Source organism: Bos indicus x Bos taurus, chromosome 21 (assembly GCF_003369695.1).
Source record: "Bos indicus x Bos taurus breed Angus x Brahman F1 hybrid chromosome 21, Bos_hybrid_MaternalHap_v2.0, whole genome shotgun sequence".
Taxonomy (NCBI): Eukaryota; Metazoa; Chordata; class Mammalia; order Artiodactyla; family Bovidae; genus Bos; species Bos indicus x Bos taurus.
Window position 1 is genome coordinate 32,502,204 of NC_040096.1, and position 23,000 is coordinate 32,525,203.

The 23,000-nt window shown below is 36.7% G+C and overlaps 1 protein-coding gene across 7 annotated transcripts in view; it reads right to left on the minus strand.

The window, feature by feature from the left end:
- The window catches only part of PEAK1 (pseudopodium enriched atypical kinase 1), a 313,556-nt gene that overhangs the window by 208,564 nt on the left and 81,992 nt on the right, over positions 1–23,000 (minus strand). Inside the window, exon 3 of one of the 7 annotated variants that reach the window (XM_027521589.1) lies at positions 15,873–15,951. The exons of the other annotated variants lie outside the window; for them this stretch is intronic. The gene's annotated coding sequence lies outside the window, so the exon portion shown is untranslated. The remainder of the gene's footprint in view (positions 1–15,872; positions 15,952–23,000) is intronic. 7 annotated transcript variants of the gene reach the window in all.

The following is a 23,000-nucleotide window of genomic DNA, read 5'->3' on the forward strand; positions in this document are numbered from 1 at the left end:
CTAACAGTTTAACAATAAATAGTGAAAGTTGAAATTTCACGTGTATGATGTAACAGATTTTATTTTCTTGAGCTCCAATATCACTGCATACAGTGACTACAGCCATGAAATTAAAAGGCTCTTGCTCCTTGGAAAGAAAGCTATGATAAACCTAGATGGCCTATTAAAAAGCAGAGACATCATTTGGCCAACAAAGGTCTAGTAAGTCAGAGCTATGGTTTTTCCAGTTGTCATGTATGCATGTAAGAGTTGGACCATAAAGAAGACTGAGTGCCAAAGAATTGATGCTTTCTAATGGTGGTGCTGGAAAAGACTCTTGAGAGTTCCCTGGACTTCAAGATCAAACCAGTCAATACTAAGGGAAATCAACCCTAAATATTCATTGGAAGGACTAATGCTGAAGCTGAAGCTGTAATATTTGGCACCTGATGCATAGAGCAGACTCTTTGGAAAAGATCCTGATGTTGGGAAAGACTGAAGGCAAAAGGAGAAGGGGGAAGCAGAGGACAAGACAGTTAGATAGTATCACCAACTCAATGGACATAAATTTGAGCAAACTCTGGGAGATAGTGCAGTACAGGGGAGCCTGGCATGATGCAGTCCTTGGGGTCACAAAGAATCAGACATGACTTAGCAACTGAACAACAACAACTGTGCAACAACTGAATTTGAATTTAACAGCTACCTGTACATGTGTATGTGTGTGTGTTAAGTTGTGTGTGTTAAGTTGCTTCAGTTGTGTTGGCTCTTTGTAACCCTATGGACTGTAGCCTGTGGGGCTCCTTTGTTCATGAGATTTCCATGGCAAGAATACTGGAGTAGGTTGCCATGTCCTCCTCCAGGGGATCTTCCCACCCCAGGAATCGAACCCACATCATTTTATGTCTCCTGTATTAGCAGATGGGCTTTTTTACCACTAGAGCCATTTGGGAAGCCTTAATAGCTCTACAAGTTTAAATTAATCATATTTCAAACATCATACATATAGACAAATATTTATTGTGGCCCTAAGAAGACATCAATAGTAATTTTAAAAACTGGGTTACCTAGTGAGGCATGTGACAACTTGGATATAACCTCAGGGGAATTAGGCTGGGTGAAAAAAGTCAATCTCAAAGGTTATATACTATATGCCATTTACATAAAATTCTTGAAATACAAAATTTCAGAGGGGGACAGCAGATTAGCACTGGCCCAGAACTAGGGATGGTGGAGAGGACTGGGTGTAGCTATAAAGTGGTAGTATGAGGGAGCTCTTTGTGCTTATGGAACAGTTCTATACTGGGGCTACAGTGGTAGTTAGACAAAGCTACACAAGACAAAATTGCACAGAACCGGATATACACATAGAGAAATGCGTGTAAAACTGATGAAATCTGAATAAAGTCTATGGATTGTATAGATATCAATTTCCTGGTTTTGCTATAGTACTATAGTTTTGTAGGAAGTTACCATTGGGGAACGGAGAAGGCAATGGCAACCCACTCCAGTACTGTTGCCTGGAAAATCCCATGGACGGAGGAGCCTGGTAGGCTGCAGTCCATGTGGTCGCTGAGTCGGACACAATGGAGCGACTTCACTTTCACTTTTCACTTTCATGCATTGGAGAAGGAAATGGCAACCCACTCCAGTGTTCTTGACTGGAGAATCCCAGGGACGGGGGGGAGCCTGGTGGGCTGCGGTCTATGGGGTCGCACAGAGTCAGACATGACTGAAGTGACTCAGCAGCAGCAGCAGCAGCAACCATTGGAGAAAATTAGGTGAAGAATACACAAGAATTCTGTACTACTTTGACAACTTGTGAATGCTTACCAATTTGAAATGAAAAGTTTTTAAAATGCCCCCCCCCCAAAAAAAGGTTGATAAATGATACAAAAAAAAAAACACACAAAAAAACCCCTCATAATTTGTCCTTGCCTGAAACCCTTTGAATCAGGTTTTTAGGAATATCCAATACACAGAGCAATAACTGGATTGGAAGAAATACGACATTGCAGAGCTGTGCAACAACAGAATGGGATCTCAAGCAGGCAGGGAGTTCCTCATTGGAGGTATTTCAACAAAGAGAGGATGATTTTCTAAGGGATATGGTAAGGGATATGGTAAAAATAACTCATATTAGTTTTTAAGTGGGGTTTCCCTGGTGGCTCAGATGGTAAAGAATCTGCTGCAGTGCAAAGACTAGGGTTTGAGTCCTGCGTTGGGAAGATTCCCTGCAGAAGGGAATGGCAACCCACTCTAGTATTCTCGCCTGGAGAATTCCATAGAGAAGCCTGGGGGTTATAGTCCATGGGGTCATAAACAGTTGGACATGACTGAGTGACAAATACACACACAAATATCTACTCTAAGCCACCATTTATAGATTTGACTAACATATGGGATAGCTAACACAACTCCCACTCCCTCTCTTCCCAACGTGTGATCGTATCAGACATTATGAGATCCTACCACTCCTTTCCAAATGTCCCCTGGAAGCCTCCTAATTGTTAACCCTGCTTATTTAACTTATATGAAGAGTACATCATGTGAAACGCTGGGCTGGATGAAGCACAAGGTGGAATCAAGATTGCAGGGAGAAATATCAATAACCTCAAATATGCACATGATACCACCCTTATGGCAGAAAGTGAAGAAGAACTAAAGAGCCTTTTGATGAAAGCAAAAGAGGAGAGTCAAAAAGCTTAAAACTCAACATTCAAAAAACTAAGATCATGGCATCCAGTTCCATCACTTCATGGCAAATAGATGGGGAAACAATGGAAACAGTGACAGACTTTTTTTCTTGGGCTCCAAAATCACTGCAGATGGTGACTGTAACCATGAAATTAAAAGATGTTTGCTCCTTGGAAGAAAAGCTATGACTAATCTAGACAGCATATTAAAAAGCAGAGACATTACTTTGCTGACAAAGGTCCGTCTAATCAAAGCTATGGTTTTTCCAGTAGTCATGGATGGATGTGAGAGTTGGTCCATAAAGAAAGCTGAGTGCCGAAGAATTGATACTTTTGAACTGTGGTGTTGAAGAAGACTCTTGAGAGTTCCGTGGACTGCAAGGAGATCAAACCAGTCAATCCTAAAGGAAATCAGTCCTGAATATTCATTGGAAGGACTGATGGTGAAGCTGAAGCTCCAATACTTTGGCCACTTGATGTGAAGAACTGACCCACTGGAAAAGACCTTGATGCTGGGAAAGACTGAAGGCAGGAGAAGGGGATGACAGAGGATGAGACAATTGGATGGCATCACCGACTCAATGGACATGAGTTTGAGTAAACTCTGGGAGCTGGTGATGGACAGGGAAGCCTGGGATGCTGCAGTCCATAGGGTCGCAAAGAGTTAGACATGACTGAGTGATGGAACTAAACTGACCACTTTTTTCCAAATGTCCCCTGCTGCTGCTGCTAAGTCGCTTCACTCGTGTCCGACTCTGTGCGACCCCATGGACTGCAGCCTACCAGGCTCCTCCGTCCATGGGATTTTCCAGGCAAGAGTACTGGAGTGGGTTGCCACTGCCTTCTCCGCCAAATGTCCCCTGGAAGCCTCCTAAATGTTAACTGATACTCTGGGTAGTCACTGCCAGTTAGTCTGAGCTGATACCTCCTAACAATGCAGTCCATATTCTATAAAATCTTCAATAATGGCAAAACTATAAATCTTAATTCAAAATAAAGCTTTGCCAAACCTTGTGCTAGACTGAGACTAACAGCCTAATACGTTCTAGAGAAGACTGTCTCCAGCTGCAACAGTAATCATAATCACTATGATAATGCTTTGAAATTTAATAGCCACTCTGATCTAATGACCTAATAGTAATGGAACTTTATCATTGCAAATAAATTAGTCTTACCTTTCAAACTCTTCTTAGAGAAAAGGTGAGAAATTATTCTTGGCCTATAACAGGTGAAATTTTAGCACACACAAAGTGAGCAATAGTTTGCCCCAAACACAGTTAACAACAAACAAAAAAAGTATACCCAAGTACCACTTGAGTATAAAGCTCAAGACTTTGAATCTTTTAAGCATTCTAAAAACACTTCAATTTCAAAAGGAGTATAAAAAAGAAAATCTCAAATAGGAAAATTAAGTTTACACTTAGTAACTAAAACTATTATCTCTGACAATTGAAGAGTTAATATTAATAACTAACTTTGAAAGATTCTAAATTAAAGAAAGCAAAGGGAATCAAAACTGGCTGTCACTGCCAAATAGGAAATCTTTGATGAATACCTAGAATCTGGGAGCAGCTCATGATACTAAAGGAAAAGAATACTTCAGCTAATCAGTTCAGTTCAGTTGCTCAGTCATGTCTGACTCTTTGCGACCCCATGATTCGCAGCACACCAGGCCTCCTTGTCCATCACTAACTCCCGGAGTTCACCCAAACTCATGTGCATCGAGTCAGTGATGCTATCCAGCCATCTCATCCTCTGTCATCCCCTTCTCCTCCTGCCCCCAATCCCTCCCAGCATCAGGGTCTTTTCCAATGAGTCAACTCTTCGCATGAGGTGGCCAAAGTATTGGAGTTTCAGCCTCAGCATCAGTCCTTCCAACGAACAGACTTCAGCTAATAAACAGACCTACAGCACAGAGATAAAAGGTTCTTTGAAGAGTTTCATTGTTTCTTAAGATGTTTTAAAGAATAAGAAAAGGTAAAACCAAGCACTTCAGCTAGCTGAGAAATAAAATAAAAATATCAGATGTGTACCTCCTGTAGACCTCTGTTTTCTAATATGGTCCATCATTAAATCCTCTCAAATAGCTGTTCTACTCCACGCGACAATCTGTCCTAACATTCTGGGCCTGCTAACACCAAATTTACAGATGTACCCAATTAGAGCCAAGCAAACTGATTGTCATTTTTAGCAATATCACTAGAGATGGTGCTTTATTCTTTCTTTCTTCATTTTTCTTATTTGCAAAATAGGAAGTTGCTCCCAATAGAAAGCATCTTTAAAGGGTCAACTCCAAAGCAAGGCCAAAATATGAGGTTTTATTATGATAACCAAAATGCATCTTTGTAACAAAAATATTGTTGTGTTTTATGATATATTTTGGTTTTTCTCTTGGTAATTGTCACTGACATTGGTGACATATGATATAAAAACAAGAAACAGCTTTAGAAAGATTCTCCAAGGTAAGAATGGTTGCCTCCTTCAGTCAGTAGTGACTTCTGATCTCTTGATCTTAGTCTCTCCTTATTCCCTACTGTCATCGCAACCAAGAGACATCATTTGGTAATAAACTGATTTAATAAATCAGTTTTATTTAATAAATAAAAAATTTGGTAATAAACTGTCCACTCCTACCATATTGTAATTATTTGTATATGTAACTTTCTCTTCCATTGTCCTCATTTAGAATAAAACACTTTATCTCATACATTTTCTATTGATGCTTGCACATAGCAGGCCTTGGGGAAATGTTTACCAAACATTTAATAATCATGGCAAAACCCGCCACTGTTTACTAGAATTTTATTTTCCAGGTTTTTCTAGACTAAATAAAACAGAACAGCAACATCCAACAACTTGTGCTTTGCCGCTGCCGTTCATTATTTTTCACATCCAGGAGACGAGCTAGTTGAGTCTCTTATTTCTTTGTGTCAAAATTTAAGACTTCAGAGGCAGACAATGACCTCCTCGAGGGCAGGAATCACATCTTATTTATGTCTATACTCCTAGTACCTGGGTATGGAATATGAGCTCAATAAATGTTTGCTGAGTAAAGGCATTATTAAACTGATCCACAGTGCATTTTCCATACTGTCTAAAAATAATTTCTAATATTGTACCCATAATCCATTAGAAGAATCTCAAAATATTTGTCCCATTAGAGTTTACAAGGCGATTTGGTGCAGAGCAGTGATATATTAAATTGAATTCAGTTCCTAAGTTCTATGTAGAGTAAAATCTGAATATGAAAAAAAAAAAAAAGAGGAAAAAATACCCCATCTAGAATACATTCGGAAAACCCTTGCGTTAGTGCAACCTCAGCAAACAGGTGGAGCTGAGTTGTCACGCGCTTTTATATTGAGAGGATAAATGAGCAGTGACAGGGCCACAGAAAAGCCAGAAGCAGTTAAACTCCTTGTAAATTCTACATTCTCTGGGCTAATTAAAGTTCTCAAGTGGAAATCCCACCTTTCTATTTTGGAAGTGATTTTAAAAAGATGTTCGTGAGGTCTTTAGATCTATTTTCCTTCAACAATATACAGATGAAATTTTCTTGGCTTATAAGTTAAAGATGATTTTTCTAATTGGGATCTGGAAATCCAACTACATCTTTCTCACTGCTTTTTAAAAATCTCTCTCCCTTTTAGTGACCAAGATTCTTTGATATGAATATAATCAACATAAATGTTAAGTTACTTGAAGCTGAAGTCATTATGAAGAATGGATTAAGATTTAAAAATAGGTACAAATAGAAGATAATAGTATAAATAGGACAGAGAACTGGAGATAACTGTAATTTTTCCAAAATAAACTATAACCATAGACTGCATCTAACTTCTACAGTTTAGAAATCTAATACTATACAGTTAGAAATTTGTCTATTAAATGTTCTAAATGTTAAGAGAAATATGATCTCAAAATATTCTCCACAGACTATAAGAGTTAAAATCTCCCCATCTGCTAAGCCATTTCAGTCGTCTATCTAAGCATCCTTCTCCTGTTTCCCTGCCTTACTCCCACCCAGATTCATCTTTGGATTTTAGAGACTGATATAATGAACTTCATCTTTAGTGGCCTATTAACTTTGATAAAGGGACTCTAAAATATTGATAACAAACACTTTCAACTATTCTCTTGTGATAAAATATTCTGGGTCTTACTTTTGGTCTTAACAATCTTTCCAACAGATGAGTAAACACAGAACTTTTAAATTAAGAGAAATAAAAGGAAGGACACAAAGTATTTCCAATAAAAACATAAATGCCAGAACCATTTTGAAACAAAGTTATACTCTCTTCATTAGAATGAAAATTAATCTACATTTCCTCCTGGTATAAGTGAAACACAGGGCTAGAAAGCTTTGTTTTGAGACTCCTTCTCTCTTTATTTCAATTTGTATTTTCCATCTGATGACAGCATTGTCTGAAAACAGGGAATTTCCCTCATCATAGAAATTTTCTGGTGGCACTCTAGAAGGAAAAAAATCATTCTTGGCTCCCAGTCCAATTGCCTAGTAATGGTAGAAAGACAACTCTCTAAGACAGTAAGATGGCTCTGGAACTGATCTCATTTACCCCAAAATATAGAATCATTCATAGTCTATATTCTTGATATTATTCTGTTTAGGAAGTAGCTTGTCATTTGGGATGTACTTAAAAAATTATCAGTGACAAATGAGTTCTTGATAGAGGTAGACAGAAGATAAACTACTTTATGTACACTATATTTTAAAAATTCTCAGAAAATTTTTAGTAAGCAAAATAATCCCAGTGGGTGCTACGATTCTTTACCTCAAGTAAACGTATTTAACAACAAACTACATCCAAGAATGTCTTTCACAATAACAATGATATTCAACTATCACTTAAAGTAAACTTTCAAAACATGCAACAAAAATCCAAATACTTCTGATAGGGCTCACTGTTTTCCACAGAAATTAATAATATCATTAAGGCCAAAAATAAGCAACCAAATTTTAGAAATAAGAACCAAAGATTTTCTACTAAAATGTATTCCCAAATGATTATCAACACAATGGTGAATAGCTTAATGATCTTTTAATAACTATAAAATCAAGTATTTGGATGTTAAACTATTCCCTGCACTCATAAGATTACTATTCTAAATTAAGTAAATCAATATTGGGAAAAGGGTACATCTAAATTAAAACCAGTCAGTTAAATAAAGAAACAACCCAATGAATCATTATAAATTCCTATGCCAATAAGATAAAAACTCAAACTTGGCTCTAATGTATTCAAAGTATGTCTGTATTTCTTTTACACTCACAGTCTTTGTAAATAAGAGGCAGATAATCATTAAACAAGTTCCTTTTTATAACTTATACAAATATGTTTAACAACTGACCAGTTTTAAACATAAATGGAACATTATGTCAAAAACTACAAAATACACTAAGGCCATAATTAAATATTCCTATTTAACAAGAAAAAATTAAATATCAATTATGATTGAATTGTTTTATGTTAATCCTGAAAAACTAAACCACTATACCAACTTTAATAAAATACACTAGATATTCTTTTTGATATAATCGGAATCATTAAAAAGAATATGTTTTAAGTGGGAAAAACATAATGTTACTACAAAAGTCAAAGGTTAAAATGATAATTAAGAAGATATTTACACTCTGAAGATTTAAGAATTAATTGACACACCTATGAACAATCAATCATCAACAAAAGAGGCATATACAGTGGGGCAAAGACAAAGACAATCTCTTTAGCAAGTGTAACTGGGAAAGCTGAACAGGCACATGTAAACCAATGAAGCCGGGACACATCCTCACACCATACACAAAAACAGAGCCAAATGCTTTAAGACATAAATATGAGACCATATGTAAATCCTATATGAAAACATAGGCAAAACCAGTATTTTCTTAGGTCTGCCAAGGCAACAGGAATAAAAGCAAAAATAAACAAATGGGACCTAATCAAACTTGGAAGCTTTTGCACAGCAAAGGAAACCATAAACAAAATGAAAAGACAACCTACAGACTAGGAGAAAATATCTGCAAAGGATGTAGCAGACAGGGGCTAAATTTCCAAAATATACAAACAGCTTCTATAATTCAATAACAATCCCTCCAAAACAAACAAACAACCCAGTTGAAAAATAGGCAGAAGCCCCAAGTAGACATTTCTCCAAAGAGGACATACAGATGGCCATTAGGCACATGGAAAGATGCTCACTGTCACTAATTATTACAGAAATGCAAATCAAAACAACAATGGGGTACCACCTCACACCAGTCAGAATGGCCATCATTAAAAAGTCTACCAATAATAAATGCTAGAGAAGATATGGAGAAAAGGGAACCCTCTAACACCGCTGGTGGGAATGTAAATTGGTATAGCCACTCTGGAAACCAGTATGTAGAGATTCCGCAAAAAACTAAAAGCAGAGTTGCCATATGATCCAACAATTCCACTCCTGGACATATATCCAGAGAAAAGTCTAATTTGAAAAGATACATGCACCTCTATGTCCATAGTAGCACTATTTACAATAGCCAAGATATGGAAAAAACTTAAATGTCCACTGATAGATAAATGGATAAAGAAGATGTGGTACATATATACAATGGAATATTACTCAGACATTAAAAATAATGAAATAATGCCATTTGCAGCAACATAGATGCAACTAGAGATTATCATACTACATCAAGTAAAAAAAAAAAAAAGACAAATACCATGTAATATCACTTACATGTGGAATTTAAAATACAACACAAATGAACATACCTACCAACAAAAACAGACTCTCAAATATAGAGGACAGACTTGTGGTTGCCAAGGAGGAGCGAGGTGGGGAAGGAAAGGACTAGGAGTTGATTAGCAGATGCAAACTATTATATATAGGATGGATAAACAACAAAGTCCTACTGTATATTCAGTATCAATGATAAGTCATACTGGAAAAGAATACAAAAAAGAACATATGTGTATATATATGTATATTACTGAGTTACTTTATTGTAGAGCAGAAATTTAAACTTTGTAAATCAACTATATTTCAATAAAATCTTAAAAAAAGAATTAATTGATAAACATGTTATGGGAAAAGAAGGAAATGGCAACCCACTCCAGTACTCTTTCCTGGAAAATCCCATGGACAGAGAAGCCTGGTAGGCTACAGTCCATGGGGTCGCAAAGAGTTGGACATAACTGAGAGACTTCTCTTTCTTTCCTTTTCTTTATGGGAGAAGAAGCGAGCCCTCCAACAGTTCACAATGACTTCAAGGACATTTTAATACCACAACTAACAGCTTCTGGACAACTACTACCCTGCAGTCCAGTGGAAATGACTCTAGTTTAATAATGGAAGTTTCACTTTCCAATAACAGAAGATCAGTTTACAATAAACCATATGGATTTTAATCCATAATGATAGGCCCATTATTACAAACACATTTTAAAAACTTTTCCAAGTATGAGCCTAAGCTTTCTCTTCAATGAAAAAAATAGTGTATAAACCTTATACAGTTGTGGGGATTAGAAACAATGTTTAAAAAGTTTCTAGCACAGAGAACTTGCAGGGTATCTGGCACAATTACATGTTTTAAATATACTACAAAACTGCACATTAAACATCTTTAAAAAGAATGAAAAAAAGCAACACCTGGGTTAAAGATCTAACATCATTCAGACCAAATTTAGTAACTGACATTCTTTTGTACAGTATTCTGTACAAAAACTTTCTAATGTTGTAACAAAACCACCAAAGGTTTTAGTTAATACAGGAGCCAAATTAAAAACATAAATAAAGAAAACAGAATAAATAATATTTACTGGCTACATATTACCACACTAGGCACAAAGCTAGCAACATATGACAATCTATATTATAGTTTTACTGATGAGGAAACTAAGGCTCTGAGAGCTATTCAGTGGCAGAGCTGGGATTCATGGGGGTCTGAATGATAGCAGACTATTTTCTGTCCACAGTACCACACAAAATTCATAGAAAAGTAATTAAGAAATTCAGAAACCATAAACTAGGCAAGATCGGTGTTTTTGAAGCAAAGGAATTATTCTCACTTAAACATTTAGGGAACAAGAAGAATACCAGTTGTAGGTCATTGGAAAACTTAACCAAAAAACCAACATGCCCATTAGACAAAAAAAAAAAAAGTCAGATATAGCAAAATATTTACCATCAAGTTGCTTAATAGATATACAAAGATCTAGGAGGTATAGATGGTTTTCTAGACTACAAAAACAGTAGTTCATAGATTAAATTTCTTCATATCTAAAATGTAAGATATTTCTCTTTCTATAAAGAAGAAAAAAAAACATACTTATTTTTTATTAAAGTATAGCCAACAGGCCATGAAGTAATTTTGCCATTTTTAAAACAAGTGCCATTACATATTTGCAATTTACTAGTGATTTCAAACCAAAATACAAAGCAAAATAGACTTTTATCATGGCCACTGTGCTCCTTGCATCATCTGGATAGATACTTGCTCCTCGGATCAAAAATCCAAAATCTCCATTTTCCAGGTAATTTTAGAGGACTAAACATTGCCAATCAGAGCAAGGGAGAAAAAAGCAACAAAGCAAGGGCTACTATTTCCTGCAATACAAAACTCAAGTTATGCCTCCAGGTAATAAGAGTTTTATTGATTTACCATTTAAGAACTCAACCATGCAACTAGAGACTGTCATACTAAGAGAAGTCAGAAAGGGAAAGACACATACCATATGATATTATTTATACGTGGAATCTAAAATATGACACGAATGAACCCATCTACGAAACAGAAACAGATTCATGGACATAGAGAACAGACCGGGGGGTGCCAAGGGGAAGGTGGGTGAGTGCGGGATAGAGTAGGAGGTTAAGGCTAGCAGATGTAAGCTATTACATATAGAATAGATAAACAACAAGGGCCTACTGTACAGCACAGAGAACTATATTCAATATCCTGTGATGAACCACATGGAATCATAATGGAAGCATAATGGAAAAGAATATAAAAAGAGAATATATATGTATATGTAAACAGAATCACTTTGCTATATAGCAGAAATTAACACAACACTGTAAATCAACTATACTTCAGTTAAAAAAACAAACTCAGTTATAACCAAGACTGAATTCCAGTCTTTTTTTTCTCTCTGCCAATCAGCATGTTCTAGATCAGTACAACTCTTACCTAGTTTACAGTAAATTGGTTTTCAAGTGTTCTAATATTTGATATAATCAAGCAAATCAGAAAGATAAGTCAGAGGAGAAAACTCACAGTGCATTCTAACGATTTGTACAAATAATTTTCAGGAAATCAGCAACACAACTCACACTCATTAGCTAGGATGACCTAGATGTGACCATCCTGTTGATTGACACTGCAGTTTTTTGTCACTGGGTTACTCTGCATCAGTGATGATGTAAAAACAGCAGAACATATAAGTAAAAATGTACCCCGGCCACACCAAATTTATAAAAACTGTAATAAAGCAGTCTTCTAAGAGTTTACTTCACAAAGGAAAACAAGGATGACAGGGGAAATGCTGACTACAGTCTGCCCAGGCTTGAAAAAAGTTGTAATTTCCTTCCTCAATCAATTTCACTAGTCAGTTAACTAACATCCTGGTTCTAATTTAAGGGCTGGGCCTGCTCACTGTCTGAATCACCAGACAGAAGGGAATGGCAAACACAAAAAGGAAAAAAATACAACTCAAATTTTTAAATGTGTGTAATACTTTTAAATGTGTGTAATCAGGGAAAAAACACAATAAAAACAAAAGTAGCTTTAAACTTTTTTTCTCTGATTTTAAAAGTAATAGTGGGGCTTTCCTGGTGTGTGTGTATGTGTGTGCTCAGTTGTGTTCGACTTTTTGCAACCCTGTGGGCCCACCAGGCTCCTCTGTTCGTGGGATTCTCCAGGCAATAATACTGGAGTGGGTTGTCAGTTCCTCCTCCAGGGGATCTCCCTGACCCAGGGATTGAACCCGAGTCTCTTCTGTCCCCTGGATTCTTCGAGAATCCGCCTGCCAATGCAGGAGACACAGGTTTGATCTCCGATCTGGGAATATTCTACATGCTGTGGAACAACTAAGCCCATGCTCTAGAGCCCAGGAGCCACAGCTACTGAAGCCCACTTGCCTAGAGCCCGTTACACAGCAAGAGAAGCCACCGCAATGAGAAGCCTGGAAACCACGACGAGAGAGTAGCCCCACTCTCTGCAACTAAAGAAAAGTCTGCGCAGCAACTAAGATCCAGCACAATAAAAAATATATATAAATAAAATTAAAAATAAATAAATAAAATAGTTACAGAAAATTTGAAAAGCACAGACGTGTATAAAGAAAAAGTCATCAGTAACTCCATCAGAGATAATTAAATATATATTAGTATATCAACACATACACAGTTATTTTTTCAAAAAGGTGTTTGTGGGTGTACATTACAAATCCAGAATCAAACCTCTTCTCATCATTGGTCCAAACTACTATCATCTGTTGTCCGGGTTATTACAATAGCCTCTTAACTCCATTTTCCCAGTACTGTTCCTCTCCAGTCTATTCTACACAAAACAGCCAAAATGATTTTAAAAGTCAATCAAATTTCATTTCTCCGCTCAAAATCCTACAATGACTTCTCGTCTTAGAATCATAAAGGCCAAAGTGCTTATAATGACCTATAAGATAACTCTAATGGCCCTCCATTTTCATCCCCAATCTTGACTTCTCTTACCTTATTTCCTACACACTGTATCCCTTGGTCTATCGGACTCAGGGCCTCCCTTGTGGCTCAGCTGGTAAAGAATCTGCCCGCAGTGCGGGAGACCTGGGTTCAATACTTGGGTTGGGAAGATCCCCTGAAGAAGGGAACGACTACCCACTCCAGTATTCTGGCCTGGAGAATTCCATGGACTATATAGTCCATGGGGTTGCAAAGAGTTGGACACAACTGAGTGACTTTCACTTTCACTTTATCTGACTCAGCTACTGACCTCTAAGCTCTTGCTGGAACACATACATATCTCTGCCTGAAGTCTTTGGACCTGCAGTTCCCTTCATCAAGAACATTTCCCCCCTGACCCCCCGGCCCAGATAAAACATTGCTTTCTCTCTCCTTAGCTTTCTTTAGGTCTCTATTCAAATGCCACTTTTCAGAGGGGCTTCCCTGGTGGCTCAGTGGTAAAGAATCGCCTGCCAGTGCAGGAAACGTGGGTTCAATCCTAGGTCCAGGAAGATCTCACATACTTCAGAGAACTAAGCCTAAGCACCTCAACTACTGAAGCCTACTAGAGTCCCTGGGCTCCGCAAGAGAAGCCACCGCAATGAGAAGCCTGAGCAATGAAACTAGAGAGTGGCCCCTGCTTGCTGCAAATAATGAAAAGCCCAAGCAGCAATGAAGACTGAGCACAGCCAAAACTAAAACAAATAAAATTTTTTTAAAATGTCACTTTTCAGAGACTTCCTTAACTTACCTTATATAAAGTAGCAAAATTCCTTCTCTTTTTCCTTGGTATTTCCTATTTACCATTAACCCTGTTATATTTTTCTCCAAAGCACTATCGCCAACTGACAAATTTTTGTTTATGGTTCTGTCTCTCCTGACTAAACTGCAAATTCTATGACAGCAAAGAAAGAATCTGTTTTGTGACACACACACCCCTGCCCGCCCCATCGCCACCCCCCGCGCCCCCCCCTGCCCCCCGCCCCGCCACACACACACACACGGCACTCTACCTCTACATTCTAAAACAATATCTGGACTGTCACTATTTGTGAGTGAATGGCTGAATAACTGCATGAGCAACTGGGATCAGACTATACCTAAAATTTATACTCAGCCTTTATCATTTACTATTATTATCTGGTAAAGCATTCCTAATTTTCATATAGCATCCTATTATAGATACAGACCACAGTATATTCAATTTTCTACTTTGAATATTTAGGTTGTTTCTAAATTTTGTTGTTCTAAATTTATAATATCATAAATATCTTTGTACACACTTTTATATCCTCATATATACCAAATATCCCTGAATATATACCTTCTTGCACAGCTTTGGTAGTTTTTTTAGGATAAAGTATTTTAAATAAAATTGTTGGATCAAAAAGCAAATATATCATGAATGCTTTCAACACATTTTATAAACTATAAACATCAATAGGTGAGTGTAAGTAAGATGGATACATAGTATACATGGATAAGAGTGTGCACATGATAGAGCACAACAATCAGAGGTAAGGAATCAGAATTATATGCAACACAAGGATAGATCATTTAAATGAAAGGCTGAATTTTTTTAAAACAATATAAAAAGTTTAAACTTTGAAAAAAGAAGAAAACAGAAAAAAACAATAAAATGAGATATATAGCCCAGTGTCATTTATAAAAATTATAAATTTATACACAGAAAACACTATGTATTTTCTAAAGATACAGAAATATCCAAAGATGTATGCTATGCTATGCTATGCTATGCTAAGTCACTTCAGTCGTGTCCGACTCTGTGCGACCCCATGCTAACTACCTTAGAATGGGTGCTTATGAAAGGAAGCTAAATGAGTAGACACAGGGACATAAGTGGGATAAAGACAACAAAATAACCAATCAAGATACAGGTCTAGTCCTTGGGATGCCAGCATGAGAAGCATTATTCTTCTCCTAAATGCTGGGAAAGAGATAGGGGAGTAAAGAAAATCCAAATAAACTCAACTGGGCCAGTATAATCATAAGAGTTCCATGTAAACAAAAACTGTTCTAAGTACAATTATACAAAATTAACATCTTTCATTTTAAAAGGAGCCAAGAATATTTCACATATTTTAGAAAAAATTCAGTAAATATTGATTTTTTTTAAAAATCAAGAAACTATAATCATTAGGATTATAGTCAATAATCTAAAGTAACTATATGACCAAACTGAGAATTTGATGATTTGTCTGAAATTACTAGGTCTATAACATCCCAAGATTAATCTGAGTACAATACTGACCATAAAAGACCCTGAAGATAACATTCCAAACACTATAAATCCAGCATTGGGAATCTATACAAACTCAATTTTTAATTTACACATTTGTCATAGAAATCATGTTACAAAATATTTACCATAGACCAAATCCTGTGAATGAAATAACATCTAAAACCATGGCATCACATAAACTTTAGAAAATACAGTAGGAAAAAGTCACTTCTCAGTACCTCTTTATTGGTATAGCACCCATATAAACACAGTCTTAAATAGAAGGAGTACGAAGAAAAAATCTGAAGCACACTTCATCTGAGAAATGAACAAAGAAGAGGAAACTATTTTAGCATTTCATGCAATGGAATTGAGCAAGAACTTTTGAAAAATCACTTCCCTTAGCATATTGGTCTATTCTTATTAAATTACAACTGAATCTGCCAATGATGCTTTACAATATAATAGATTCTTCAGGAAGTCAATAAAAAAACAATCTGGATTGGAAGTGCAATTATATAGCTTTCTGGAACCTATAATAAATGATCTTGAGGAAGAGGGATATCACTATTTTTCAAATGTACAAAACAATGTAAGTTCAAGCTTTTTTCTGCTACTGAACTCAAACTATACACCAAAGGATGCAAAATGAGCAACAATAACCAAATCAACAGTGACAGGTTAGTGTGCACAACTAACACAGCAGACAATGGGAACAGCTTTCTCTAAAGACTGCAGTCCTGTGTAACGCAGATTTAATTTAGGTCACAGAAAATTCTACGAAGATCTGACAGCTTCTGCTTTGACTAGATGAAACTTGCTGCATACATCAGCATAAATAATTAGGTTCAACTGTACATTCACCAAACAAAATAAAGTAACTTTCCTCAAGCTGGGGGAGGAAGCTATAGCTTTACCTCTACCTTGAATTGTAGGGATCTTCTGATTTATCCTAGAAACAGTGTTCTCTTTTAGAACTGATAATTACAGTTGTGCTGTTTGGTTGCTAAGTCATGTCCAACTCTTTTGCTGCATCATGAACTATATCTCACCAGGCTTCTCTGTCCATGGGATTTCCCAAGCAAGAAAACTGAAGTGGGATGCCATTCCTTCTCCAGGGTATCTTTCTGACCCAGGGATCAAACCCCACCTCCTGCAATGGCAGGTGGATTCTTTTCCACTGAGACCCGGGAAGCCCATAGTAAAGGAAACACACAATAAACAGAGTCCCCAAAGGGACTTTCACTGAGGGTGTGCTGATTTTATCCGAGGTTAGGGAACTAAGATCTTATATTCTTCATTAAAAAACAAACAAACAAAAAAAAGAGTCACCAGAAAGAAATCTACAAAAGGTAGGATCTTCAATTAGCAGTTCACTTTAAATAATTAAGTCTTTCTGGCTTCTGTTGAGTATTTTTAACAGGGTAGCTGCAGAACATGATATCAATGATATAATGTCATTTGTGTTTGAATTCTAAGAGCCACACACACACACACACACACCCCCAAAAAAAAGCTTTTTTAGATTCAAGTCAGTAAACCTCTGGAGGGTTGAAAAATTTAATGTACAGGTCAGTACTGTCTATTTATACTAATACAGGAAACCAATATAAAATTATAACTGTTAACAAATTATTTAACATTAAATGACTCTTTAATTAAAGAAATATTCTTTCCTATAGTAAAAATAAAATCCTATAAATTGCAAACACAATGCTGAGTTTTGAAATAAACAAGTTGATGAAATAGGTGTAATATACATAGTGTTGTTAATGTGAAATTTAAAAACTTGTAAAAATCCCATAAAGTATGATACACAAATACTTAGTAAACTATAAAAACATGCTTAGATTTGAAAAATACCAAATTCATAAAACTGATTACTTCTGAGACAGGGAGAGGGATGAGACTGGGAGGGAGTCACAGGAGTCTCAATTACCATGATTCTATAATCTGTATATTTATTGGCTAAAATGTTAACAGCTTATTTGGCAGGCAATATTTTATTTGCCATGGGTCTACGATAATGGTAGACCAATGACATTATGAATTTGTCAAAACCCATGAAGGTGTACAACATAAAGAGTGAATCCTAATGCAAACTTTGGGCTTTAGTTTATAATAATCTATCAACATTGGTTCATTAACTGTAACAAATGTACCACTCACTGTTCTGTTTCAACCTTAAATTAGTGTACTGTAATTTTATTTCAGCACTAACCACTCAGAGTTAGTCTGGTATACACAAACCAAAGGGCATTAACCAAATACGACTGCACTTACTTTAGATGCCAGCCACTCTTCAGGGATCTCCAGGCTATCTGCATTTCTAATCAACTTGCCACATACTCAGAGATTCCTATGAGTGCCTCAGTTTGATAACTTGCTAAGACAACTGACAAAACTCAGGAAAGCATTATACTTATTATTATAGTTTTATTATAAATAATACACACAGGGAAAGCTCTAAGATGGCCCTGAAAAGGGGCTTCCAAGCCATCTCCCTATGAGTCAGGGTGCATCATCCGCCCAACACATCACTGTGTTCACCAATCAACATTCTCCACTGAGCTTTGGTGTCACTTCAGTCGCTCAGTTGTGTCTGACTCTTTGCAACCCCATGGACTATAGCACACCAGGCTTCCCTGTCGTTCACCAACTCCCGGAGCTTGCTCAAACTCATGTCCATTGAGTTGGTGATGGCATCCAACCATCTCATCCTCTGTCATTCCCTTCTCTTTCTGCCTTCAATCTTTCCCAGCATTAGGGTCTTTTCCACTGAGTTGATTCTTCATATCAGGTGGCCAAAGTACTGGAGTTTCAGTTTCAAAATCAGTCCTTCCAATGAATATTCAGGACTGATTTCCTTTAGGATTGACTGGATTGATCTCCTTGGGTCCAAGGGACTCTCAAGAGTCTTCTCCAACGCCACAGTTTAAAAGCATCAATTCTTCAGCACTCAGCTTTCTTTATGGTCCAACTCTCACATCCTTACATGACTACTGGAAAAACCATAGCTTTTAACTAGATGGACCTTTGTCAGCAAAGTAATGTCTCTGCTTTTTAATATTCTGTCTAGGTTGGTCATAGCTTTTCTTCCAAGGAGCAAACATCTTTTAATTTAATGGCTGCAGTCATCATCTGCAGTAATTTTGGAGTCCCCCAAAAATAAAGTCTGTCACTATTTCCACTGTTTCCCCATCTGTTTGCCATGAAGTGATAGGACTGGATGCCATGATCTTAGTTTGTTGAATGTTGAGTTTTAAGCCAGCTTTTTCACTCTCCTCTTTAACTTTCATCAAGAGGTTCTTTAGTTCCTCTTTGCTTTCTGTCATAAGAATGGTATCATCTGCATATCTGAGGTTATTGATATTTCTCCCGGCAATCTTGATTCCAGCTTGTGCTTCATCCAGCCCAACATTTCTCATGATGTACTCCGCATATAAGTTAAATAAGCAAGATGACAACATACATCCTTAACATACTCTTTTCCCAATTTGGAACCAGTCCATTGTTCCATGTCCAGTTCTAACTGTTGCTTCTTGACCTGCATCCAGATTTCTCAGGAGGCAGGTAAGGTGGTCTGATATTCCCATCTCTTGAAGACTTTTCCAAAGTTTGTTGTGATCCACACAGTCAAAGGCTTTCATGTAGGCAATAAAGCAGAAGTAGATATTTTTCTGGAACTCTCTTGCTTTTTCTATGAGCCAATGGATGTTGGCAATTTGATCTCTGGTTCTTCTGCCTTTTCTAAATCTAACTTGAACATCTGGAAGTTCTCGATTCACGTACTGTTGAAACCTGGCTTGGAGAATTTTGAGCATTACTTTGCTAGTGTGTGAGATGAGTGCAATTTTGTGGTAGTTTGAACATTCTTTGACATTATTTCTTTGGGATTGCAATGAAAACTGACCTTTTCCAGTCCTGTGGCCACTGCTGAGTTTTCCAAATTTGCTGGCGTATTGAGTGCAACACTTTCACAGCATTATCTTTTAGGATTTGAAATAGTTCAAGTGGAATTCCATCACCTCCACTAACTTTGTTTGTAGTGATGCTTCCTAAGGCCCATTTGACTTTGCATTCCAGGATGTCTGGCTCTAGTTGAGTGATCACACCATGCTGATTATCTGAGTCATGAAGATCTTTTTTGTATAGTTCTTCTGTGTATTCTTGCCACCTCTTCTTAACATCTTCTTGTTAGGTCCATACCATTTTTGTCCTTTATAGTGCCCATCTTGGTGTCAGATTGGCCCAAAGTCCCAACCCACTAATTATATGGTTGATGTTTCTGGTGAGCAGGCCCCATCCTAAAGTCACCAAAAGGTACACCATGAACTGGCACATCAACATAACAAAAGCACATCTTATTCACTTAAAAACTAAGATAATACCCTCACTATAGGAGAATCTTCTCTTATTTTTTAATAAAATATGAGAGCAGAGTTTAATGACACATACTTTTAGCTTCATAAGTGGCCAGTGGTATAACAGGAATGAAAGAAAGGGAGTATTATTAGAGGACAACTTTCAAGGGGAGTACACTTCACAACTAGCTCAGATTGGAAATCATATCAAATAAGAGTTATCAAAAAGAATCAAAAGAAACCAATGTCACATTTGCCAACATTGAGGCTTATGTCAATATAAAGCCCAGAACTGGCATATTGTTAATATAAAACCCATTTAAATCCATTTTTAAAAGGATACATTGGTTACAGCACATAACAATGGTTAAGGTCTATAATGATCAAATGGAATCCATACTGAATGAATTAAGAGTAGAAGAATGAACTGGAAAGGAAACCAAGTTGTAGTCTTTATAAAACCTGGTCCTTTCCACAGAGTTAAATGAAGGAGTAACGACTCAAAAACTATGCCACAAACCAAAGCATTGAGGGCTAAAAATTATATTTTATAGAATTGTCTCTTTCTTCACCAACATCAATAAATAAGTTACTAAATCTACCTTTTTGGCATAATAAAGTCATTTCAATAGAACTAAAAGTGCTACAGTTTCAATGTCAACTCTTCTGAAAATAAATGTTGCTGCCATGCCTCAGAATCCAAATTGCACCAGCAGGTCATTACTCTGTTCTATTCTGTTGACACATTTTAACTCATTTTATAAAGCAAGAATTTATTTCTGTTCTAAAATCCTGGGGAAAAAAAAATGTTTATGGGAAGGCAATTTCATTTTGCTAGGTTGACAGTGACAGTCCCTTGGGGGAGAGGCCAACTCAAGCAGGACTGAAGCAGCTGTTAAGAGCCAATTTTCCTATCTGTTAATTGCTTTTGTGACTAGGCTGCACCAGCTCAGACACCCACCTGACAAGCAGTAGATAAATCGAAATAGTCATATCTCAGAGTTTGAAAATTAAAAGGCTTTCTCCTTTCTGAAAGAATTTAACTAGGGAACAGAACAGCATAGGAAGTGAAAAACATCAAATGTACAGAAACATTAATTGCAAAAAAACACTAATGGCAAAAATAATTAGCACCTTCCTGATTACCAAAAAAAAAAAGAGGAAAATGTTTTTTAAAAAATTTTATAAATAGCCAATAGAAAAAGCATTCATTTGGTCATTCAAAAAATATTTACTGGAATAACTACTACGGCAGACACTGTTCCAGGTGCTGTGGATACAGCATTAAACAAAACAGAATATCTATGTCCCCATCAGAGGAGATACACAAGAAATAAATATCAGCTAGTCATTAGGTACTAAGAAAAAAACAAAGCCATTTAATAGTGTTAGAGAAACACTAATTTTCAGTGAGTTGTTAAGGAAAACCTTTTTGAGGAAGGAACATTTAAGCTGAGACTTAAATGAAAAGAAAGATAAAGCCACACAAGTCTGAGGGAAAACCATTCCCACAGTGGGATAACTGCAGAAGTCCCTGAAGCTAGACTGACTTTATAGAACAGAAAAGAAGGCTGATGTGACTAGAGTTTCACGAATAGGGTTAAGAATGGCAACAGATAAGGTCTCCTCAAAATGCCACAGTCATTTCAAAGTCATCAGTTGGGAAGATAAAAATAAAACTGTGACCAATGAGCTATTCATAGGAATTCTCTTTTGGACTAGTAATGACCACCCAGAAACTTTCAATACAAAATGAAGAGAAACATGAGTTAAGGAACGTCCCAAGGGCAAAGGTTTCTCAATCAGAAAGGATCAACATCAGAGTCCTAGCTGAATCAGTGTTTCAGTCACCAACTTCACTTTCACTGTTCACTTTCATGCATTGGAGAAGGAAATGGCAACCCACTCCAGTGTTCTTGCCTGGAGAATCCCAGGGACGGGGGAGCCTGGTGGGCTGCCATCTATGGGGTCGCACAGAATCGGACATGACTGAAGCGACTTAGCAGCAGCAGCAGCAGCAGCAAGTGCAATAAGGCTCCAAGTAAGATCAATATCTAGTGCTGGCATGTTAAAACATAGAACTCATAAATGAACTCTAGACAGAAATGAATGTTTCTGGACATGCTTTTCCTAATTCCTGCCAGATCTACTTATTTCAGATAGTTCAGAGAACTTTTTAAAATTTACATATAAACAATGGATATGATAAAACATAACCCACCTAAAATAGAAATTTTAGAGAAATTTGCCATGGGGTAATGTTCTTTCTAGAATCACAAATTAGGATTTTAAAAACAAAAACATTTCATAAGTAATTAAATCAACTGTTTTCCTTCTACAGAAAGCACAGATATAAGTTTACAAGCATCATAATATTAAACAATGCTATGTCTTAAAAATAAAATACATGTATTAAAATAGAACCCATCTTATTTGAAGGACAAACTATATTTTCCAGCACTGAAGGATTCCCAGATAACACTGCACTGTTGTATAACGCCAACAAGACTTTTTGTATGGTGCTATAATGTAAAAATTGCCAAATTATGCTTACCGCTATTGAATAGGCACATCTCTCTATAAAAGCACTTTGGTAAGGCTCTATTCATTTTGAGAAACAAGAATAGAAAAATAATGGAGATCAAAAGCTCGCTTTAGATGATGTATGTGGCAAAGCATCCTCACTAAGCCACATGCTAGTAAAAAAAAAGAACACTGGCATCAGAAACTGGAATCCCATCTCTAACACTAAACTGAACCTCAGTTTTCCTTATCAGTAAAATGAGAATATCACCTACTTTCACAAGATTGAGAGGAAGATTAACTGAAATGTAACAGGTGAAGATTAAAGGAATCCAGTCTTACAGGGTAATCACAATATCCATTAAATGAACAGGGGCAAGCACATGTTAAAAAAAGAGAGAGAGAGAGAGAGATTATTATAAATTATAGGTTGTAAGTGATGAATACAATGTAAATAGTACTCCTCCAGAATATACTGGC